The following is a 26,478-nucleotide window of genomic DNA, read 5'->3' as shown; positions in this document are numbered from 1 at the left end:
AGATGATACAGGTGTGTTTATAAAGAAGACTACCTGTGTTATATTTTTTAAAATCTTGCTTCAGGACAGAATCAAAAGAAATGGAATTTAGCTGAATCAAAAAATTTAAGATCTTATAGAGGCATTAGTCATATTTTTATGTACAAGGCTACTGTAATTTCCTGTAATAATTATTTAAATATTATCTAAAATTTGTCAATTTTGTATTTCAATTTATGTGGTTGAAATTAAGTTGCATGATGAATAACATGAATTCTGGTCCCTGTTTATAAACACCAAAAATAATTCTAATTAAAGCAGAAAAAGGAGGGGGGTTCAGCTGGGATGTAGTGGAGGGATGGGGAGAAAAGGCATACAACTGTAATTGAATAACAATAAAATTTTTTTTTAAAAAGCAGAAAAAGAGTTTATTATAAGGACACAGGTGCTTCTTGGTTAGGATGTATGGGGTCGTGCAACCACTGGTCCCCCTCTAAAAAAGAAAAACACAAGGCAGACAAATTATAAAATTATTATTTTTTCATTAAAGAGCTGAAGATTAAAGGAAATATAAATGACTTAAATCCAGAAATGGAAGAATCCTTCCTAAGAGAGAAGAAACCTAAATCCATGGTCACAGAAAGAGAAAAAAACACACACACTCTACACATAGAGAAGGTTTTGGACCCCTCCTGGATTACATCCCTGTATCGCTTATTGCTCTGTAACTCTTGGCATTTATCACACACTATTTCATATGATGTATTTAAGTACATCTTGCCTCCAAAATTTAAGAACCTGGAGGGCAGAGGCTGTGCGACAGTGACTCATATTTCTTGTTCATGGCTTGCAGGTCCCAGCATGATAGTTTATACATGGCGACGGCACCATAAATATCTGTTAGGAGAGAGAGATAAGCAATTTCAAGAGAGTGTAGTGTAAATTGTTTACATAAGTGTTGAAACTCCTTTATTTTATTGGTTCTAAAATAGTCTTTCTCAAGCTTGGTTCTTGGTTATCCAGGATTTAGCACCCATCCCAATGGTACCTTTTTAAATCCCATAGACTTTATTCAAACCCCACTTCAGCTTTGTAGACTCTGTTTAACTTTAAAGAATTAAATAAGCAGCCATAGAATAAAAGAGATCACCAAGACACCTCTTAATATGTAAATAAAATATGTCTGATTTTGCTTTAATGGAAAGTAAAAATAAAATCTCGTTACCTAAATATAGCTTGCTTTCAGTAGTAAAAACTCATGAGTTGGTTATGTAGACATACCTTTTATGAATATAAGGCAAATTTTTTCCTGCTTTCCTCTGACATATGTGTATTAAAGCTACAGAAAATCATATGCCTGTAAGCTAAAAAGACCTAAAAATTTTTTCTGGGAGAATGGGTATGTGAGTGAGTGGGTGATGGCAGCTTAGTGGCCGCCTTGCTACAGTAACAGATAAACCACCGAGTCTCTGTGACGTAACACAAGTTTATTTCTTGCTCATCTAGCAGTCTACTGTGGACGTTTCTGGTTGGTCAGGGACCCAGGGACCTAGTCTCCCTGCACCTTGGGGTCCTGCAACAGGGTACTCAGGGTTCATCAGGAAATCAAGGAGAACAAAAAGATGACATAAAGCAATTAAATCTAATCTTAAAAGAAAAACAATGATCACTTCTTTTGGTTTTTTAGCTATTAAGCAATAAACTAACAGCTGGACATTAACTATCAGAGCCCTAAAATTAAAACTTTCGGATCAAATGAAAAACTATTAATAGACATTACTGGCATCGTAGTTCATGACTTCCTCTTTGCTCATATAATTGCCTTTGCTTCTTTGCCTTGGCAAAAAACTTACAGCTCTACTAAGTAACTGATTTTATTTTTCTTTTGTCATTTTCAAAGGCAGAACTAAGATTCTCTGTTGAAATCAATTGTGTTCTGTGAAAATAGTTCTTTTCTGCTGAATTGAAGACCTGATTTATTTTGGTAATTCCATTAAACACTTAACCGTTTTCAAAATGTGATGTAACCCATGGGAAAAGTAACTTGAATTTACTGTCGTATAATGACTCCATTACCATCATTATTATAATACCCTTGAACAGTAAATGAATAATATAGCTCTGTTATTTGTTTACAGCAAGAGTCTGCGAATTTTTTTTACATAAAATGCCAGGTGGTAAACATTTTTTAGTTTTGCTGGTCTTACTGCTTCATTTGTAACGACTCAACTCTGTTGTTATAGAGAGAAAACAGCCACGCACAATACACAAATGAATGGGTGTAGGTGGGTTCCAATAAGACAGTATTTGTAGAAATGACAGCAAACCAAAGATGGACCATGACCCGTAGCTGCAGACTCCTGATTTAAAGAAACATAAAAATTCTGAAACAAAAACAGGCAGGAATGCAATAGGAACTGGTAGATATAAAAAAGATAAAACAATTAGAAATCTTGAAATAAAAGATATGGTCATTGATATACAACAATGGTCAAAAAAGGAATCTATAACTTAAAAAAAATAAAGCAAAAATATATGGTTAAAGACCATTAAGGCTTTTGCTGAATTTGGGTAGAAGATAAAATATTACATGCATTTTAGACTTTATCAAGAAAATAAAAAGCATGTGTTTTCATGTTTTATTTTCAGGAAAAAAAACACATTAAAATAATAAAAATCTATTTTATAGCTTCCAACCCAGCAGGGGGATAAATGGTATAGAGTTAAAGGACCATATACAAACCTCCTATCTATCTAGACCTGTGACAGCATTGCATTTCCCTCTGTTTGAATTGAGATGTGAGCCAATTACTTACTTTGGTTCATGAAATGGAGGTGAAAGGGACCTGTGTCACTTGTAGATGAAACTTTAAGAGACAAATGAGTGTTCAGCATATTCTCTTTCCTTTGCCCCTCTTATGGAAGCCTGTGTTGAGGTGGTGCTTGTATCACTTTGGGTTCCTGAGTGACTCAATGAGCTAACCCACAACGATCATGTAGAATGAATGAGAAATGACCTTGATTTGAAGTCACCAAAAGTTTGGGTGCGTCATTCCAGTATCTCAAGTTTTTCTTGACTGATAGGCATTAGCAGTCAAATTGAAATCATGCAAGGGGAAAATTAAAGGTAAAGAATAAGACTGGCAAACAGAAAACAATGCAATAGTAAGATTAAATATATTATAAATCATAATAAAGTTTAATTAGATTAAATTCATTTATTAAAAGAAAGGTCTGGTAGGTTGAATTATGTGTTTCTTAAAAACACACTAAAATCACATACATACACAATGCATTAGTTTACATTTTCCAAGAAGCAGACACTGAGACAAGGTTATATACATAGGAAACGTATTTGAGAAAACACCCATGAAGACAAAAGGGAAAAGGGAGTGGGAGGCTTCTGCCTCTGACACAGGTTGGTACCCTCTAAAGAACAGGGGGAGGAAGGACCAGGTAGGAACAGTGTTGGACTGAGATCAAGTAGGAAGTCTTTTGACACTCTATAATCAGTAGTCCTCGTTTCAAAGTCACCTCGTTAAGGGGCTTACCTGTCCCAGAAATGGGCCTGCATTAGTTCTCTGGATATGCTCAGTCTTCTGCTGGGAGTGCCTGTGGCAAGTATGGCCTCATCATCAATTTGGTGGTGGGTGCAGAGAGCATCAGCTAGAGCACCTCGTCAATCATGGCTTCAGATCAGGAGGTCGAGCCATCCATTTTCATGGCTATCACAAACAGAAAGTTAATAAAGGGATGGGAAATTTCTGTCAAGCAAAACCTAAACAAAAGAAAAAAGAGTATGAATATGAGACAAAATAGTTAAAGGCTGATAACATTCGAGGGAATAAAGAAAGAAACTAAATAATTATAAAAAGAACCAATGGGGGCTTTGCACTGTATCAATTTAGCTAAACCGGAAATAGGCTACCCAGAATTCCCTTCCTTAAATGTTTCCAGATCAAGGTTGACCTCAATAAAAATTTGTGTGAAATTTGGAGGTCAGAAGTTAAGTAATAGTCACACCCCTGTGCTCTTCGGCTCAGCAGCAGCAGCACCTGGGGCAGCCCCTGGGCCCAGAGCAAATCTGACTCCTCCTGAGTCACCCGCAGAAGCTTCGCCTTCTGTGCCAGTGTACACAGTTCTGTGGCAAAGGGTACCAGCTTCTCCTGCAGGTCACCTGCATCATCAAAGGTCAAGGCTTGAAGGCAGTAAGATACAAACACAAGTTCAACTTTGACCTCCAGTTTTCAGCTTGTCCCATGGGTTCCAGTTGATCCTGCTCTGCCCACGTCATGTCCATTTTCCTTCCTGGCCTTTACCCTGCTCTCCCTAGGCCCAGCACCAGAAAAAAAGCTGCACAAACAGTTTACCCAGAGTCCACGATTGTATTCCATCAACCCCCTGTATTAAATCCGTCCTCCATCACTGCACACAGTACTACTGATTCTCTGATCATGCCCTAACTCATAGACAGGAATTCCCAAAGGTGGTGCGACAAATAAGAAGACTGACAAGGAGAAACTCACAAAATCGCAAGTATTAAGAGTTTAACACAATTTTATTAGAAACTGAAGGATCAAGTAGTCCAAAAAAAAAAGTAAATGTATAAAAGATTTGGAAAATAATATTAACAATAATGATCTAATACATATAATATAAATATATATATATTTTATATATGTATTGGATGTATATGCCAAAAAAATAGAACAAAAGAAATTATCAGCACACAAGGAAGAATATTGTCCACAAAGTTAGTTTCAATAATCTGTAAAGAAATTATATTATATAGAACATGTATTCAGATAATGATTAAACTAAATTAGAAACTACCAGTAAGAATATAGTGAAATATACATGTGTAAATAGGAACTAAAAACTCCCAAATAATATTTCAGTCAAAGAGGAAACAGCAATGAAAATTATAAAGTATTTAGAGTAGTTTTTCCACATACTACATGTAAAAACATGTGTGAGAAACCTAAAGTACATTTACAGTAAGTTTGTAGACTTAAGTGTGTGTATTGAAAACAAATAAAAAGAATTTTAAAAAGCTGTGTTAAACTCAAAAAACTAAAAAAGTATAGCAAAGCAAAGTTAAAGAAGCTAATAGAAAAATAGAAAGGAAGGCAAATATAATTAAATGGAAAGCCAAGAAACAATAGAGCGAATCAAGAAAACCAACTAGAACCTACAGAAATACTGTTCAAGAGACAGAGTTGATATGAAAAAAAAAATTAGAAATTAGAAAGGACTAACTACAGATACCAGAATGATCCTAAAAAGTCATAGGAAATACTAGGAAAAAAATTGTGAATAAAGTTTACAAATTTGATGAAATGGCAATATTTAGAAAAAAAATCACTAGAAAAAATTCAAGATAAAATAGAAAACTACAATAAGGCAATAAACCTTTTAAAAGTTGGAATATGACTAGATTATTGTTAGATTCCACAAAGGATCTGTAGCTCAGATGATGTTGAAGGCAACCTGACTGCAAGGGAAGAAAATATTATTGCTCTATATAAACTGTTGCAGAAAACCACAAAAACAATAATAACAAAATAACAATCAATACCAGGCAAGGAATATGTAAGTCAGGTATAGACCAAACTCACTCATAAACGTAGATGCAAAAACACTAAATAAAATACAAGCAAGTGTAATTACCATGATTTTCATATCATATTTGGTCTTCTTAAAATTTATAATAACAGCTGTATTTGATCAGTGGACATTGCGTTTCTACATGAGTGATTTCCTAATTTTTCTGGTTTGTAACCTTAACAAAGGTTTATTTCATCTATACTTTTAAAAAAACTTAAAATCCTATTAGTTTTATGTCAAAGATATTGTCATTCTTTCACTGTTAAAAATATTTTTATAGTGTTGCCCAGAATAACTTCTGTCACTCCTGAAGAATTCGGTAAATGTAAATCAAATGAAATACAACGCTACAGGCTTAGCCCTGTGTTAACGCTGTTGAGAAGTGTATCAGTGACAAGCTGGAAGCTCTGCTCCAGGCCAGACTTCAATGCGAACGAACAGAATTCTCTCGGGGGTTCAGTGTGTTGTGTAAACTAAGGTCCAGTGTGGTATCCTCAGGCCCAGGCCCACTTCGTCATAAGTGCACCTTGCAGTTAGGTTTTCTCTCCTAACCCTGTTCCCAAATTGCTTGGCACAGACAATTTTTCCAGGTCAGTTGTAGGATTCATTCTGAATTAGCTCGGAAACAGTGGTGTTGACAGCGCAGGGAGTCTGAATTACTAGCACTGTTACATTCCCACTTCTCGTACCATATGGTTAAAATATGCCAAAGGGAAAAGCAACATATGGTTTCTTTCTTTCCCTAGAAATTTCGATGTAGCAGCGACATACTTGGTAGCAGTTTGCAATGGAGAAATGGTGTTTGAAGAAACCTGAGAGAACTTGTCCTATTAAATTTCATTGGCACATTCCAGTGCAAAAGGGGGCTCATCAAGTGCCCCCACCTTTGTCGTCATGGGAATATACACACAGTGTCAGAAAGTCTGGGGCTTGAAACCAGGGAGTCCTTTAGAGTGGAGTGATTCCTAGCACTCAGTGACAGTTACAAAGGAAGAGGTAAGTGAAAAGAACCGTCAACCATAAAATTTCCAAACTTCCACTGCGCTTTGAGTACAACCTGAGTCAATGGAAAGACTACTTTCAGTCAAGTGATGATAAGAATGAATCATGCTCTCCCCCATTCATAAGTGCTATATAATTATTATAGCACCTTATGCTTCTGATGCTCATACGAGGTTTTAGATTAGGATGGAGAGAATTTAATATTTACGGCGTGTTTGTGTGTGCCCCTTCATGTAACATGCATGTGGCTCTCGAGAGACAGGGCTGCACAGTATAAACCAAGCAACCTTTGAAACCAGATGAAACTGGCTTGAGTGCTGCTTCTTTTACTTGCGTACTGTGACCTGGACAAGTTACTTGGTGAATCTCAATATCCTCGGCGGTAAAATAAAAGTTATAATACCTACCGCAGAGTAGTTAAAAGAATTGCTTAAATACATAAAGTAGAAATAAATAATCATGAACATAACATAATAAAAATTGTTTTCTCTACTGATAAGCTGATAATAAGCTGTCAGTTTTTCAAAATTCTTATGGGTCTTTTAAATCTTTTTGGAAATGCAATTATCAGAAAGAACTGAAATAAGTCTACAATTCCTTAAAATACAATAAGCTATTTTGTTCTAATTATACTTAAAATTTGTGCTCATCATAATTAAGTTTTATCAAAGATTTAAAATCTGTTTAAACGCTGTTTATATGAATTTCATCTAGATGTACCCAAATATATCAACAGGAACATACATTGCCCTTCACAAAGGGTCTTCAGAATCTTTTGAAATATTGAGAACATTCTTAATTGAAGATCTAGAATCCAGACAAGAATGGGTTCTGAGTTTAACCTTCTGAAGACCTAAAGATCCACACACGATAGGTTAGAATATAAGATGATTAACAGCTTCAAAGTCTTTGTTTTAAATGAAACTATTTCTTTCATTATTCAATGATTTATTCATTTTTCAATTCAAAAACCATCAAAAGCCAACCAGATTTTATTACTCATCTGTTTGGTCACTAGAGAAACAAGTATCTTGTGAGCCAGTGGTCTTTCATCTCCCCATCCTTCCATCATCCAACTGGCTCCCTCTAATTAAGCCTCTCCTGAACTACCAGTTCTTCCAAGAAATCTGACTTCAGTACAAAACTAGCAAACTCTTCTAGTCACTCTTTTGTCTAATCACACAACACTTTGGAATCCCTGAAGTCACTCCTTCATATAGACATGCTTTCTGGAATATATTAATAAGTTATATATTTACCAGAATAACTTACCAATTAATTCAATATTTTTTGGGTCTCTGTGGCATTTGCATTGATACCAAGGGCATTTTGTAAAAAGAAAGAAAGAGACTACCTAATAATTTGCTCATCGTAAGATAAACAATGCTGCCACATGAAAGTTATTTAATTTCTTTTGTGATAACAAATCCTAATTCCTTAACTATAATTATTTTCTGTTGAAAACAATAGTAATTATAAGAATGCTATTGACTGGTCATAGGGATCACTGTGCTAAAAGGCCCCTAATACAATCCTGAGAAAGAAGAACTAAGTTGGAGCAATCATGCTACCTAATATCAAACTACACTATAAGGCCATAGTAATGAAAACAGCATGGCCCTGGCATAAAAACAGACACATAGACCAATGGAACAGAATAGAGAGTCCAGAAATAAACACACACCTTTCTAGTCAATTAATGTTCAATAGAGGAAGCAAACACATACAATGGGCTAAAGATAGTTTATTCAATAAGTGGTGTTGGGAATATGGACAGATATATGCAGAAAAATGAAAGTAGACCACCTTCTTAGACCACACACAAGAATAAGTTCAAAATGGATCAAACACTTACATGTAGACCCAAAACCATAAAAACCCTAGAAGAAAACAGAGGCAGAAAAATCTTGGCCACTGCTCCTAACAATATTTTATTGGATGTATCTCCCCAGGCAAAGGAAACAAAAGAAAAAATAAACAAATGGGACTACATCAAGCTAAAAAGTTTTTTCACAGTGAAGGAAAATAACAATAAAATAAAAAGACAACCCACTGAATGGGAGAACATATTCACCAATACATCTAATAAGGGGCTAATACCCAAAATTTACAAAATACTTACAAAATTCAACACCAAAATATCAGACAATCCAATTAAAAAATGGACAAAGGACCTGAATAAGCATTACTCCAAACAGGACATACAGATGGCCAATAGACATATGAAAAGCTGCTCAACATCACTAATCATTGGAGAAATGCACATTAAAATCACGATGAGATATTGTGGGGAACCACCCTGCCTGGTTTCAGAAACTGTAATCCCCATGGCTAAGGCTGAGTGAGAGACCTTGGGACCATAAGCTACTAAGGAGACAAAGCTTATCTTCCTGGTAGGGGCGCCTCTGCCTCCTTTTACTTCACCCTGCTTGGCCCCAGGTGGATGACCCGTTAGTCAATGACAGGTAAGATTCCTCAAGGGATGGATGACCTAAGACAGGCACAGTCATGAAGGGGCCTTCTGGGAAGAATTTGGGGGGCTATAGAAAAAGGGGGTGATGGACCTTTACCCCTCGACTTTGACATAGCCTGAGCCCTCATTCTGTCTGCAAGAAGTCTCCTAATCTCTTGGCTGCCTTACTTCCCTTGCCTGACTTAAGCCTGAAACAATGCTGGAGGGCCATGCAGCACTGGGTAAGAATGGCCTAAGAAAGAATGCATAAAATCCTGTGAAACCTGCTTTGCTAAGAATGTCCTCAATTTTCTGATAAGGGTCCAAGCATGAAATGAGTTTGTTTCCCAAAGTTTTATAGCCCTTTAGCTAACTGACCCTGATTCAGAATAAGCCCTCATAGTTCTTTGTATGTTGTCTATTGTTTGATCCTTACCGCCTGACAATAACTGATGAGTTTTACCTGTATTCCTGTGCAAATTGAACCCAATAAAAGCCCATTGAGGAACAGACTCCTGGCCCTTCTCCTCTGAGAGACTGACCACCTTTCCTCCCCAAGCAGATCATGTCTTGGTAGACTTATTCTCATCTGCAGTGGACAGGGGGCTCTGTGGGCAAAGCTCCCCCACAAGATATCATCTGAATAGCTATCATCGATAAATCAATAAACAACAAGTGCTGGCAAGGGGAACCATTTTGCACTGTTGGTAAGAATGCAGACTGGTGTAGACACTATGGAAAGCAGTATGGAGATACCTCAAAAAATTAAAAATGGATTGCCTTTCAACCCTGCTATCCCACTTCTGGGAATGTATCTGAAGGAACCCAGAGCACTGATTCCAAAGAACATAAGCAAGCCTATGTTCATTGCAGCGTTATTTGTAATCGCCAAGATATGGAAGCAGCCCAAGTGTCCATCAGTAGATGAGTGGATAAAACAACTATGGGACAGTTACACAGTGGAATATTACTCGGACATAAAAAAAGAAAGAAGGAAAGAAAGTTTTCTCATTTGCGACAGTATGGATGGACATGGAGAACATTATGCTAAGTGAAATAAGCCAGTCAGAGAAAGACAAATACCATAGGATCTCACTCATATATGGAATCTAATGAACAAACCAAACTAACAAGCAAAATAGAGACAGACTCATAGATAGAGAGCAGATGACAGCCCTGGGGGCCAGGAGTTCGTGGATAGAGGGATTGAGCAAAAAGGAAAAGGGACTCATGGACATGGACAACAGTGTCCATGTTGTCACATGGACATGTGACATATCAACAGTGTCACACTGTCTCCCTGAATTCCATAGACTTTGGTGATTGTGGGGGGAAGGGAATATGAGGGGACTAAAAGGTAATGTAAAAAAATACGCTAAAGAATACATTAAAAATATTTTAAAAATTTTAAAGGGCCCCTAAAACAGCGAGAATTGTCAGGGAATACAGTGTCAGGAGAGGAGGGGGATTCGACCGTGAGCACTGGGAGATGTGCCCTGCAGGTGCTGGGTGGGGGTAACGAAATGAAGTAGAAGAAAGCTGAGACAGGAGGACACCTTCTCCGGTGCATCCATATCACCTGAACTTATGCTAAATAAAATTAAAATATTCAAGGGGAGTAAAAATGACACAAATCTGAGATGGCCACAAAGGACTGAAAGATAACTCACCCAGTGGGCCAGCGATAGGTTTTGTTATAATTCAGCAGCCAAAAGCCTCGCAAGCCCTCCTTTGGTTGGTTCTAACCACTAGCAGGTCTCCATCGGCGTACGTCCAAGATTTTACTGATTATCTAATTACCGTCCTGGTGGATATACTGATCTATGACCATTTACTAACTCACTATTAACAATATGTTCTACTTTTTGTTTCACTGGAACATCATGTTTAAAACTTTATTGAAGTACAATATTCACACAAATTAAAAATATCATAAACAAATATCATAAACCAACTACTTGACGATTTTTTACAAATGAGCACACCTGGGTAACCAGCACCCAGACTAAGAAACAGAACGTCGCCAGCACCTCAGGAGCCTTCCTGTACACAAGGGTAACACTTACCCTGACTTCGAACAGCACAGGCTGGTTTTGCTAGTTAGTGTACTTTACATATGCAGTCACACAGTATGTATTTTTGGTGCATCTGTTGTTTTTCATTTTATATAATGTTTGTGCGAGTCACTCATACTCTCACAAGTGGTAGTAGGTCTTTTGTTTTCAGTGCTCTGGGCATGCTGTTGTGTGAGTATATACCACAATGTGTTTTTCCATTCGGATATGGAGGGCCCGCTGAATAGTTTTCTGGTTGGGGCTACTGTGATAGTAACACTATGAACATTCTAGTGCTTATAAAATGATAACAAGCTCCACATAAAACAATGTTTCTTGGGAAATAATGTGTTCGCATTTTCTATTTAATAAGTGCTAATACGTTATTTGCTACATGCTAACCTGTATTTTCACTACTTTAAAAGTACTTATGTATTTTATAACTGTATCAATCACCCTATGAGGTAGATACTATTATTATTCCAAACGACCTTGTGAGGAAATGGAGGCACAAGGTAGTACAGCTAGGCAATGGCAGAAGCAGAATTTGATTTGAGGCAGCCTGACAGGAGAGTCTGAGATTGACTCATTAAAATATCTCTGATCAGCAATACTAGGTATTGGATAATTAGTAGTTTCTTTCATTCCTTGGCGCCTGGCCAGACAGTGGTGTTTGCTGTCATGGCCGCTCAGAGCTAAGGCTCTAGGAGGGTCCTCCTTGAGTGAAACTCTTGAATATTTCTCTGTCTTGGGAACCTCTTCTTTTTCTTTCCTTGGGCCCTGTATATTGGCCTAACATTTTCCTTTTCCACAGAAACTGTCTGAGCTTCTGAGGAGATCCTCTCTGCTCCCTGCAGAGAGACACAGAGCAGTTTCACAATGTCGCCCTGAACTCCCATAGGCTTTGGGACAGCCTGTGCCAATAGAATCAGGACATACAGACATGCTTTCTTCTCAGGGTAACACACGCACAACTGTTTTACCTTCTCAGGGTGAGATCAGAAACACAGAGGTATATTCTCCCAGCAGGCTTCGTTCTTTTATTCATACCATAAATTTATGTGGCACTTACTATGGTTCAAGAAAGTGCTAGGCATTTGGTCAATATTAAATGGAATAAGAAAGAATCAGTGATCCTAAAAAGCATACAGTGCAGTGGAAGACGTGAGTAGGATTTCATTTTTGAAAGTATGGTATTTGAAACATATGTGAATATGGGGAGATGTTAAAAAGATTTAACACCTATCAAGGCATAACACTGACCAATCAGAATGCAGGTCACGTGCCGACAAGGGCATGGCTGTGGCAGTTGTGTAGCTGATGAATAGAAGCCCGGCGTGTCCGAGGGAGGAGACTGCAGAGAAGGCTGTGTAGCTAGAACACCAGCCGTCTCAAACGCCACGTGATGTGTCTTGACTTTATTCTCTCAGCCCCACTGAGCCCCAGAGCAGTTCTGACCATGGTTATGATACAATAGTGCTATGTTTAGGAGCTTGTTTTTCAGCCTTTAACCTACTGGAGACCCAATGCCACAGAATAAAGAGGGTTGTTCTTTTCTATTCTTGTGGCTTTATTTCTCAATAACCTATGACCCAAGCCCTGGCTTATAATTTTTCCCCTCACTGAAGTTTGCTCAAAGTCCACGAAGACCAGCTCTGGGTAAGTGCATCTGGACATTTGGAATATTGCAGAGTTGTCATCCCTCAAGAAGCAGACAGCCAGCTGAGCTTTTGACTTGTGTGTGCCAAAGAACAACTGAAATAAAAAGCTAGCAAGGGGATGCACAACATGACTGGAATTTCCTCTGCCAGCTGGTGGCTCGGACACTTGTGCTTCTTTTCATAATGTTCCCAACTTTTGAGACTACTAAGTAAGCCAGGGAAGCAAAGGGTAAGCTGGGGGCTGGGCAAATCCCAGTGGAGAGAAACAAATGAAGGAATGTGGAGAGATGTCTCAAAGAGACTCTTCTTTTGAATTAATCTCCATAAGCTTGTGCCTGATAGCACTATTATTTTTTCCTGAATTTGTTCTTTTGGGAAATGGTTTGCTAATTTCTCTCATATGAACTGAACACTGTTTCATCTACCAAGGATTAGTCAGCTAAACTTATCCGCTAGGTTTATAAACACAGTTTGAAAAAAATCTCTTGGCTGACTCTTGGCAAGAAGGATGGCAGGATGGGGAAGAGTGTGTGCACTGGCCTGAGACTGCCTGGGTGTGACTTTGGCTCCTGTGGTACACTTGCCGTAAGGTCTGGAGAGGGTTCCTTATCGTCATTTTTGTCATCTCCGAGATGAAGATGATAACTACCTCCTATGGGGTACAGAAGATAAAATAAGTTTGAATGCCTGTAGAAAATGACCTGACATATAGTAGTCACACAGAAAATTTGAGTTGTTTTTACTACTACTACTATTACTGGTGTTCTACCCTGTGTTTCCCTGTGTCTCTTTCTATTCCTCAATAGAAAAGAGGAGATACCCCTTTGTTAATGAAGCCTAAGTTTTATTTTATTTTATTTATTTTATTTTTTCAGTATCTTGCTTTTCTCTTGAACAATGTATCTATAATCTTTTCTTGTCTGGACATAAAGTCTAGCTCATTTTATTTTTTAAGTATAATTTATTGATTATGCTATTACAGGGTTGTCCCAATTTTACCCCTTTGCTCCCCTCTGCCTGGTCCCCACCTACTCTCCAGCAATCCACCCCCTTAGTTCATGTCCATGGCTCTTGCATGTAACTTTTTGACTTCTCCATTTCTTATGCTATTCTTAACATGTATCTGTCTATTTTGTACCTATCAATTATGCTTCTTAATCCCTGCACTTTTTCTCCCATTCCCTCCTTCCTCCACCCAGCTTATACCCCTCCAAATGATCCCCATACCTGTGATTGTGTTCCTGTTCTGGTTGTTTGCTTAGTTTGTTTTTGTTTTTATTTTTTTATGTTCATTTGTTGATAGTTGTGGATTTGTTGTCTTTTTAATGTTCATGGTTTTGGTCTTCTTTTTCTTAAATAAGTTCCTTTCACACTTCATATAATAAGGGCTTGGTGATGATGAACTCCTTTAGCTTCACCTTGTCTGGGAATCACTTTATCTGCCCTTCCATTCTAAATGATAGCTTTGCTGGATAGAGTAATCTTTGTTGTAAGTCCTTGCTTTTCAACACTTTGAATACTTCTTGCCAGTCCCTTCTTGCCTGCAAGGTTTCTTTTGAGAAATCAGCCGATAATCTTATGGGAACTCCTTTGTAGTAACTCTCTGCTTTTCTTTTGCTGCTTTTAAGATTCTCTCTTTATGTTTAACCTTTGGCATTTTAATTACGGTGTGTCTTGGTGTGGTCCTCTTTGGGTCCAACTTGTTTGGGACTCTGTGCTTCCTGGACTTGTATGTCTATCTTCTTTACCAAATTAGGGAAGTTTTCTTTTCATATTTTTTCAAATAATTTTTAATTTCTTGCGCATCCTCTTCTCCTTAGGCCATCCATATGACTTGGATGTTGGTGCATTTGGAGATGTCCCAGGGGTTCCTAAGCCTATTCTCGTTTTTTAAAAATTGTTTCTTCTTTTTGTTTTGGTTAAGTGTTTATCTCTTCCTTATGTTCCAAATCGTTGGTTTGAATCTTGGCTTCCTTCCCTTCTCTGTTGGTTTCCTGTGGGTTATTCTTTATTTCACTTAGTGTAACTTTGATTTTTTCCTTTATTTTTTGCCATACTCAAGGAGTTCTCTGATCAGCCTAACAATCAGTGTTTTGAACTCTTTATCAGATAGGTTGTCTATCTCCATTTCACTTAGTTCTTTTCCTGGGGTTTTGTTCTTTTCTTTCATTTGGGCCATATTTCTATGTCTCCTCAATTTAGCAACCTCCCTGTGTTTGCTTATGTGTATTAGGTGGAGCTACTTTTACTCCCTGTCTTAGGAACAGGGCCTATGTAGAAAAGGCACCTGTAAATTGTGTGGGGCAGAGCCTTAGTTAATCGCCAGGGCAGGGCAACCCACTTCATTGCCTTTTGGCTGTGTGGGAAGGACTCAGAGAGGGGACAATGCTTCCTCCTGTCTTCTGGCAGTTCACCCAGTGCTTGCCCCGTTTACAGTCACTTTACCCCCTTCCCTTGTGCAACTAGCACCCTTCCAATTGCTGTCTCAGTGATGAATCCCAGAGTGGGTGGATATGTGTCCATTCTAAGGCTATGCTGGACCTTTAAGCAGCAAAAATTTGGCAGTTTCCTCTGCCCCCACAATCCCCACTGGTTTTTACCACCAGGGGCAACAGGGATCTATCTTTTTTTTATTGTTGTTCAAGTATAGTTGTCTCCATTTCCCCCCATCAACTCCCCCCATCCCAGCCATCCCACTTCCCACCCTTGATCCTACCCCACTTTGGGTTTGTCCATGTGTCCTTTACACATGTTCCTGAAAACCCTTACCCCTCCCCCTCCATTATCCCCTCCCACCTTCCTTCTGGTTAGTGTCAGTCTGTTCTTTTTTTTCCATTTTTAAAAAATTTTTATTGTTGTTCACGTAAAGTTATCTGCCTTTTCCCCCTGCCTCTCCCCCTCACCCAGCCATCCCCACCTCCCTCTCTTGATTCCACCCCCTTTGGTTTTGTACATGTGTCCTTTTTATTCCTGAAAACCCTTCAATTATCTCCTCCTGTCTCCCCTCTGGTTACTGTCCATTTGTTCTTAATTTCAATGTCTCTGGTTATATTTTGCTTGCTTGTTTGTCTTGTTGATTAGGTTCCATTTAAAGGTGAGATCATATGGTATTTGTCTTTCACCACCTGGCTCATTTCACTTCACATAATGCTCTCCAGAGCCATCCATGCTGTCACAAAGGTAGGAACTCCTTCTTTCTTTCTGCTGTGTAGTATTCCATCATGTAAATGTACCACAATTTTTTGATCCATTTCCTATTTTCCCAGTGCTGGAACCCAGGGCTGTGTGGTCTGGCTTGGGATTGCTCTTTCCCAAGGTATGACTCCTGCTCATTCCACCACCACTGCCTTTCCATACCGCACCACCTGTCCACCCATGTCCATGATTCCACCCCTCCTTCCTGCCTGAATGAATATGTCTTCTTTAAATCTTTGGTTGTCAGACCTCCATACGGCTTGATATTCTGACTGTTCTGGGTGTTATTAGTTTTGAGATCTGGTTGTAATTCTTTCCATGGTTGTGTGAGGAGGCAAAGTGTGTCTACCTAAGCCTCTATCTTGACTGGTAGTCCTAAAGCCTAAGTTTTATAAATGTGAGCCACAAACTACTAAAGGTACATATATCTCTCCAAAGCATAAATCACTTAAAAAAATACAAAAACTTTTAGAAATGTAATAGGAAATCAGACATTTTTCCACAATTTTTTGTCTGAGTTGACAAATCTCCATCAAGACCTCTGTAATTTTCAGAACAAGCCAGGTTGCTCTGACTGCAAACAATGAGTAATTCTCTAATCAAAGATATGTTAAGATCACTAAAATACTGGCTAGCCTATTGAACAAAAATATGTAATCAAAATTAATGATTGATTATTCTTTAAACAGTAAATGTAAGGGTGTCACACTTAGGTGGACAAGTGACCCTTTCCTTCTCACTGCTCCCCAAGATATGCTTGCAAAGGGGTGCTTTTAGAGAGAGCCCCTTTCCCAGAGGGAGCAGCACTATGCAGGGATGCACTTCACAAATTGTTTTAAGTAGCCATTATAAAAGAAGAGATTGACCAGATGCTAAGGAATGGAAAAAAACATCTACCTAGAAATCATGTGACTTGGGTACACTGTTGGTTTTTAGAATGATTATCACACTAGTTCCTTGTTCTTTGCCTCATGTTGCTCATCTGTAAGATGGGAACTTTTAATTTTCCTTAAAGAGACCCTGAGACATTTTCAATGTCAAAAACAAAATAAAACTAAGGAGGGCTTTGAGTCTGACAGAGCGACAAGGACTGATACTGGAGAGTGTACTGGGAGCATCGACAGATGGCACTCTCTGTTAGTTTCAGCAAGACCAGCAGCTAATAGTTGTGCTATTTTGTAAGGAAGTAGGTCAGCAGGAAGCACCAAGCTAGGGAAAAAAAAACACTAGCATGCGTGTGATGATCAATTCTTTGAATTATGCATTCTCTTCATTGATTGCTTAACTGAGTAATACAGGTACAAATATCCACAGTGCCCTCCAGAACTTGAGATATTAAGACAACAGCAAGTCTCTCTGTCTTGGAAGGATCTGTCTGGCTTAAACAGCCCAGGATGAAGTTTTTCCCAACTCCTCACCCAAATTTGTTTAAAGTTAAAGGAAAAGGTGAATACAATGCAAGGAAACTAAGACTCTCAGGCAAACCTGTGCCAGAATCTGGGAGGGATCCCCCAGGGATGTCAAACAACTGGGCAGAGAGAGGAACAACCCTAATAGCAGGACATGCTGCGAATTTTAGCTTTTGGGGTATGACAAATTTCCAGATTTAGGAAGAAGACTTCATCTTAAGTCAACAGAATTCTCAATTAGAACATATGGTAATAATTGCTCTAAGAGACGGAATATAAGCCCAACAGTGGGAAAATACTGATGCTAAAGTCTCCTGACATGCCATTTGCCTAGAAAATTATGGTTATTTATTTAAGTATGAGTAAAGACAAAAAAATCCCAAAGCCACAATAAATTGAAAATGGTATAACTGAAACAAAAGGAAAAGGAACATAAGTGAATACGTATGAGTATGTGCATAATTTATACCTCTTAAAGTTACTTTAACTACTTTAGAATGATGTTTGTCATCTTACATAAGATAATATTTTGTCTATTAAATCGGGGCAGAAAACTATAAGGTGAATCAAAGGAAACAAAGTATGATAAAAATGTGAGAGACATGATTAACAAACAAAAGGCATAGAATAAAACTGAAAATGCAAATGCAATTCAGAAATTCCACTCATAGACATGTACCTAACCCTAGAGAGACTCTTATTAGGGGTACCAGAAGTTATATATGTGAATGTTTATCATATAGTATTTGGTAGTAGCAAAAATCTGACAACAATCCTAATATCTACCAGGGGAATAATGAATCGGTATATTTTTGAATATTTAAAATATTCAATAGTTAAATTAAACCCACAGCAAAAGCAATAAACCCCATAAGTTTTACTATGGAAAGTCAAATCAGGGATCTTAAGGACAAATTTGAGGAGTTTTCTTAGAAAGCAGAGGAAACTAATGAAACAAGGAAAATGCTAAGTAAGGAAATGGTAGTAACAGAAGACAGAGAACTGAAAGTCACCCCAGAAGTTATAAGTAATCTCAAGAAAAAAGAAAAAACAATTAGAGTAGATGTGATCATGAAAGAAATCCAAGAGGGGGAAATTCAAATCTTTACATGAATAAAAACACTAAAAGATTTAAATATTAAGATCAAAATTATTCACCACATTCAAGGCAAATATTCACTGAAAAAAATGAAACAGAACCACATTGAGTTATGCTTTGGAAAAAACTTCATATTCAGACATTAAGAGAGTTTATTTTAAGCATCCAGGGAGAAAAAAAATTAATGACTTCTAATACAATTGAACCACATGCTATTTATGGCCTTTTCTACAAACAAAATAATGGAAATTAGTGCAACATCTCCTAAGGAAAAGTTGTGAGGGTCAAAGATTTAAGACTTGTGTTCCCAGAGAATATAACCTTCAGGTTTGAAGGAAAAAGGAAAATATTCTTAGGTTTGCAAGAACTTAGAAAATAAATATCCATGTGTGATTCTGGAAAAGTTAAAGTTGTAGTCTTGTTGACAAAGAGATGAATCCCACAAAAGACCTCAAGAAAAGGAAGTCCCAGAATACATCAAATCAGTTCACCAGAAAGGTATTGAGAAGAACTATTGCTAATATTGTTACAACATCGAAAATAAACATACTGAGTACAAATTTAATTTAATAATAATTGTCTGGATGTAATCTTGTAGGTTATAGCAAGGGAAACACAGAAGTGAAATAAAGACAAACTACAAAGGAAACTGATCTAAATATCCCCTTTTGTATGAAGGAAATAAAAATCTATCTTTTAATTTTTTAATTTTATTTCTAATTGTATTTTTTTTATTTTCAGAGAGAGGGGAAGGGAGAGAGAAAGAGAGGGAGAGAATTTTGATGTGAGAGAGAAACATTGATTGGCTGTCTTCTACCCTCGCTTCAGCTGGGAACAAACCTGCAACCCTGTCACACACCCTAACTGGGAAACTGAGCCAGCAGCCTTTTGGTTTGCGGGGTGACGCCCAACCACCTGAGCCGTATCATCAGGGGCTGTATTTTTTTCTTGTTTAATCATCCTGATTATTTAAAATATGAGTTAAAGTACAGTTTTGAAAAATCCAAAGGTAATCTCTATACAATTCATAAACAAATACTAGAGAGCATAGAAGTGTATCACTAGCAACATGAATAAGAAAACATGAGAAATAAAGATAAAAGACATATGAGGAAACATATCATTTTTAAAAATGATTTCAATAACTGAAAAATCCCTCATAGAAGGTGAAAACAATTCATATCCAGCTTAAAAACATAGAACTTCATGATACCTGTGAGACTCTAAAACCAACTGATACAGACAAAATAAAAATAAAAGAACGGGCAAATATTCATTGGATATTCACGAAAACAGGAAATACTAATTTCAGAAAGGGCAAAAGATATTAATGGTGACTAAAGAGTCATTACATACTAATAAACATATATAGCACAAGGAAAACAATAGTCATTCAATTTATATTTCATATATATAAAGCAAGGAAAAAGGAAAAACCATTTGTGAAAGAAAAGGTTAAATTACTCAATTTTATGTACTTTTGTTTTAAAAGATATATTTTTCACATACCAAATTAGTGAAATTTAATTCTAAAGCCCAGAAATGTTGGATGTGAGATTAGAAATTGGAATGGCTTTTCTGGAAGACAAGTTTGATGATTTATATAAAAAATTAATACCCTGATAAGATGGCGGCAACATAGGTGGGAGCGGAGTCCACTTCCCCTCAGCGCCAGGGAAATACCTAGCTGATCTGAGGAGCAGAGCGAACAGCCAACAGTACTCCAGCATATACGAAGATTAGAGACCAAAGATAGAGGACATTGAAAGATCTGATGGTAAGAAGAGTGCTCAAGGACAATAAGGTCCCCGGGTCCCAGGAACGCGCGGTACAAGGGCGGCAGAAGCGCCAGCCCTGGTGCAGGGGCGGCTGCAGGAGTCTTGGGAGAGGGCCAGGCTGCGCTGTGAGCAGCCAGGTGCTTGATTGGACCAGGGGAGCTTGAAAAGGAGGAATTTCTCAAAAAGAAAAAGAAAATAGAGACACTCAGGGGCTAGTTAGAGAACTCTCGGTAGTAACCGAGGCCACTGGCGCCCCTCCCCCCTCCACCCCTGGACTGCGAGCGGGGGGATAAACAGCACAAAAAGTGAGGGCGCTCAGCCGAGGTCCGGTCGAGCGTGCGCGCACGCAGATTAGCGAACGGGGCCCATACATGAAACCCCGGAGGGGCACCCACACCTGAAACCTCCGAGATCATTTGCAGCTGAGGCTAGCTGCTCCACCCACGGGCCCAGGACCTTGGAGCCGAGTGCCGTGTGGTTCAGTCCCGGGGCAGCCCCGCCCGCTCGAGAGACTCAAGCCCAGGGCGGCTGGATCGGCCCCCAAGCATAGAACCTCAGGCGTGCTCGCCAAGCGCAGGGCCGGCTGGGTGCGCGTTTTCCGGGCACAAAGCTGCTGGCTAGCGTACTAACTCCAGAGTCCCAAGCCAGGGCAGCTCGATTGGTCGGCCGGCGCGCTCAGGGCACAAAATACGTCACAAACCCAAAGTGGCTGGATTCCCCTGCTGCGCGCGCACGCCTACCAAGCCAAAGCGGCAGGAGCCGCTGCTTGCGTGTCCCAAGAACAAAGCTGCTGGAGTGGCTGATCAACAGCCTGATTGACTGCCAGGGACCACACCTACAAAACAGCGAAGAGTGTGACCCAGGAAGGGAGAAAAGTGAAACCAGTCCTTCCAACCACCCCCTCCAGTTGCACAGACAGGACACCAGCAGATATAACCTGACCGGTTCAAAGCCAACAGAAGATTTCTTTTCTTTTATTTTTTCTTATCTTTTTTCTTTTCTTTCCTTTCCCACTGAATTCCTTCTTCCTCTCTCCTTTTTTTCTTTTTTTTCATTCATTCTTCCTCCCATCCTTTACCATTTTTATGTCTTCTTCCTGCCTTCTTTTATCTATTTCTATGTTTTAATTTTTGTTAAAATTCCTTCTTATCTTGCCTACGATCTTTCTTTATTCCTTCTTCCCTCCTTCCTTCCTTTCCTCCTTTCCTAGTTCCTTTTTCCCTCCTTCCCATCTTTGTTTTGGTTTTTTTGGGGTGTTTTTTTTTTTTGTGGTTTCTTTTGTGTGTGTGTGTGTGTGTGTGTGTTTTCCTTTCTCCCCCCCTTTCTCTTTTTCCCACAGATGAGACAACAAAACCTGGAGGGCTGAAAAGACTAGAGTTAGACCGTGTTAAACACATAAACGTCACCTCAAGACCAGTGAGCACAGGAGATTAAGGAGACAGCACCACCGAATCCCATTGGCATTCTACCATAGAAGTTCATATCATAAATCCAGGGAGTCAGAACAAAGCAATTTAAGAAGCAGAGGCCAACAAGAAGAGCCTCACAAACAATGGGAAGACAAAGAAACAATTCCCAAATGAAAGGAAAGGAGGAAGTCTCAGAAAGAATACTAACCGAAAAAGAGGCAAGTCAACTATCAGATACTGAGTTCAAAGCAATGGTCATCAGGAAGCTCACTGAGCTCTCTGAGCTCAAAGAGAACTACCAGAAACTACAAGGAAACTACAATGAACTCACTGCAAACTATATCAACATGAAAAAGGAAATAGAAAATATCAACAAGAGCCAAGAGGAAATGAAGAATACAATTTCTGAATTGAAGAACACAGTAGAAGGAATTAAAAGCAGACTTGATGAAGCAGAGGATCGGATCAGCGAGCTGGAGGATAAAGTAGAAAAAAACACCCAGAAGGAGCAAGAAAAGGAAAAGAGGCTCAGAAAGAATGAAGAGGCAATAAGGGAAATGCAGGACAACATGAAACGTAACAATATCCGTATAATAGGAATACCAGAAGGAGAAGAAGAAGAGCAAGGGATAGAAAACCTGTTTGAAAAAGTAATGATGGAAAATTTCCCTAATCTGAGGAGAGAAAAAGTCACCCAAATCCAGGAATCACAGAGAGTCCCAAACAAGAGGAACCCAAAGAGACACACTGCAAGACACATCATAATTAAAATGGCAAATTTCCAAGACAAAGAGAGGATCTTAAAGGCAGCAAGGGAGAAAAAGGAAGTAACATACAAGGGAGCCCCAATAAGGTTAGCAACTGACTTCTCAATGGAAACGCTCCAAGCCAGAAGAGAATGGCAAAAAATATTCCAAGTAATGAGAACCAGAGGCCTGCAACCAAGACTACTTTACCCAGCAAGGCTCTCAATTAAGATAGAAGACCAAATAAAGAGTTTCCCAGACAAAAGAAGTCTAAAAGAATACAGCTCCACCAAACCAGTTCTGCAAGAGATGCTAAAGGGACTGCTTTAAGGAAAGGAAGGAAAAGAGAAAGACAGAGGAACACAGGTAGGAAATAATGGCAATGAATAACTACCTATCGATAATAACCTTAAACGTAAATGGATTAAATGCTCCAATCAAAAGACATAGAATAGCTGAATGGATAAGAAAACATGACCCACACATATGCTGCCTACAAGAAACCCATCTCAGGACAAAAGACTTACACAGACTGAAAGTGAAGGGCTGGAAACAAATTTTCCAAGCAAACGGACAGGAAAAAAAAGCAGGGGTAGCAATACTCATATCAGACAAAATAGACTTCCAAAGAAGGTCCATAAAGAGAGATCCAGAAGGTCACTTCATAATACTCAAAGGAAGAATCCACCAAGAAGACATAAACATTATAAATATATATGCACCCAACATAGGAGCACCCAAATACATAAAGAAAATCTTGGAGGACTTCAAGAAAGATATTGACAGCAACACAATTATAGTAGGGGATTTTAACACCCCACTATCAAAAATGGACAGGTCTTCCAAACAAAAGATCAACAAAGATATTGTGTCACTTAACAATACCCTAGAGGAAATGGACTTAACTGATATATACAGAGCTTTTCATCCCAAAGAAGCAAAATACACATTCTATTCAAGTGTTCATGGAACTTTTTCAAAGATAGACCACATGATAGGACACAAAGCAAGCCTCAACAAATTCAAGAAAATTGAAATCATATCAAGCATCTTCTCTGACCACAAGGGTATGAAACTAGAAACCAACCCCAAGGGTAAAAACCCAAAACACTCAAAAACATGGAGACTGAATAGCATGCTATTAAACAATGAATGGGTCAAGAACGAGATTAGGGAAGAAATCAAAAACTTCCTGGAAACAAATGAAAACGAACTCACAACAACCCAAAACCTATGGGACACAGCAAAGGCAGTCCTGAGAGGGAAGTTCATAGCAATACAGGCCTACCTTAAGAAGTTAGAAACAGTTCAAACAAACAACCTAACCCTATGCCTACAAGAACTGGAGGAACAACAACAAAGACAGCCCAGAGCAAGCAGAAGGAAGGAAATAACCAAGATCAGAGCAGAACTAAATGACATAGAGACTAAAAGCACAATTGTAAGGATCAATGAATCCAGGAGCTGGTTCTTTGAAAAGATAAACAAAATCGACAAGCCTTTAAGTAGGCTCATCAAGAAAAAAAGAGAGAGGATCCAAATAAACAGAATTAGAAATGAAAGTGGAGAGATTACAACTGATACCACAGAAATACAAAGGATCGTAAGAAATTACTATGAAGACCTGTATGCTAAGAAATTTGAAAACCTAGATGAAATGGACACATTTCTAGAAAAATATAATCTTCCAAAACTGAATGAAGAAGAAGCAGAAAACCTGAACAGACCAATATCAGCAAAGGAAATTGAAGCAGTCATCAAGAAACTCCCATCACACAAAAGCCCTGGACCAGATGGCTTCACAGGAGATTTCTACAAAGCATTTAAGGAAGAACTAACCCCTATCCTTCACAGACTATTCGAAAAAATCCAAACTGATGGAAGACTCCCAAACTCTTTTTATGAAGCCAACATCATCCTAATCCCAAAACCAGATAAAGACACAACAAAGAAAGAAAACTTCAGGCCAATATCGCTGATGAACATAGACGCTAAAATTCTCAACAAAATATTAGCAAACCGCATCCAGCAATATATTAAAAAGATCATCCACCATGACCAAGTGGGATTCATCCCAGGGATGCAAGGATGGTACAATATTCGCAAATCAATAAACATAATACATCACATCAACAACAGCAAAGACAAAAATCACATGATCATATCAATAGATGCGGAAAAAGCGTTCGATAAGATACAGCATCCATTCCTGATAAAAACACTCAGCAAAGTGGGAATAAAGGGAGCAGTCCTCAACATAATTAAGGCCATATATGAGAGACCTACAGCCAACATCACACTCAATGGGCAAAAACTTAGAGCTTTCCCACTAAGATCAGGAACTAGACAAGGATGCCCTCTCTCACCACTCCTATTCAACATAGTATTGGAAGTCCTAGCCACAGCAATCAGACAAGAAAAAGCAATAAAAGGCATCCAAATTGGAAAGGAGGAAATGAAACTGTCACTGTTTGCAGACGACATGATAGTGTACATGGAAAACCCTATAGACTCCACTCAAAAACTACTCGACCTAATAAATGAATTCGGCAAAACAGCTGGATACAGAGTCAATACGCAGAAATCAAAGGCATTCCTGTACACCAACAACGAATTTGCAGAAACAGAAATCAGGAAAAAAATCCCATTTGATATAGCAACAAGAAAAATAAAGTACCTAGGAATAAACCTAACCAAGGAGGTAAAAGACCTATACTCAGAAAACTACACAACACTGAAGAAAGAAATTAAGGAAGATACAAACAAATGGAAGCATGTACCATGTTCATGGATTGGAAGAATTAACATCATCAAAATGGCCATACTACCCAAAGCAATTTATAGATTCAATGCAATCCCTATTAGAGTACCCATGACATATTTCACAGATATAGAACAAACATTGCAGAAATTCATATGGAACCATAAACGACCTCGAATAGCAGCAGCAATTTTGAGAAAGAAGAACAAAGCAGGAGGGATCACAATACCTGATATCAAACTGTATTACAAGGCCACTGTAATCAAAACAGCCTGGTACTGGCATAAAAACAGGCACATAGACCAATGGAACAGAATAGAGAGCCCAGAAATAAACTCAAATCTATACGATCAATTAATATTCGACAAAGGAGGCAGGAGCATAAAATGGAGCAAAAACAGCCTCTTCAACAGATGGTGTTGGGAGATCTGGACAGCTACGTGCAAAAAAATGAAACTCGATCACCAACTTACACCATACACGAAAATAAACTCAAGATGGATAAAAGACTTAAATATAAGTCGTAACACCATAAAAGTCCTTGAGGAAAACATTGGCAGGAAAATCTCAGACATTCCACGCAGCAACATCCTCACAGACACATCCCCTAAAGCAAGGGACATAAAGGAAAGAATAAACAAATGGGACCTCATCAAAATAAAAAGCTTCTGCATGGCTAAAGAAAACAGCACCAAATTACAAAGAGAACCAACAGTATGGGAAAACATATTTGCCAATGATACCTCAGACAAGGGCCTGATCTCCAAAATATATAAGGAACTCACACGACTCCACTCCAGGAAGATAAACAACCCAATAAAAAAATGGGCAAAGGACTTGAACAGACACTTCTCCAAGGAAGACATACAGAGGGCCCAGAGACATATGAAAAGATGCTCAGCATCACTAGCCATCAGAGAGATGCAAATTAAAACCACAATGAGGTATCATCTCACACCAGTCAGAATGGCCAACATAAACAAATCCACAAACAAATGTTGGAGAGGATGTGGAGAAAAGGGAACCCTCATGCACTGTTGGTGGGAATGCAGACTGGTGAGGCCACTGTGGAAAACAGTATGGAATTTCCTCAGAAAACTAAAAATGGAACTGCCCTTTGACCCAGTAATTCCGCTGCTGGGATTATACCCTAAGAACACTGAAACACCAATCCAAAAGAAGCTGTGCACCCCAATGTTCATAGCAGCACAATTTACAATAGCCAAGTACTGGAAGCAACCTAAGTGCCCATCAGCAAACGAGTGGATCCAAAAACTATGGTATATTTACAAAATGGAATTCTATGCAGCAGAGAGAAAGAAGGAG

The sequence above is a fragment of the Desmodus rotundus genome, chromosome 11, assembly GCF_022682495.2.
Source record: "Desmodus rotundus isolate HL8 chromosome 11, HLdesRot8A.1, whole genome shotgun sequence".
NCBI classification, from domain to species: domain Eukaryota; kingdom Metazoa; phylum Chordata; class Mammalia; order Chiroptera; family Phyllostomidae; genus Desmodus; species Desmodus rotundus.
Note: the sequence above shows the minus strand (reverse complement) of the source record.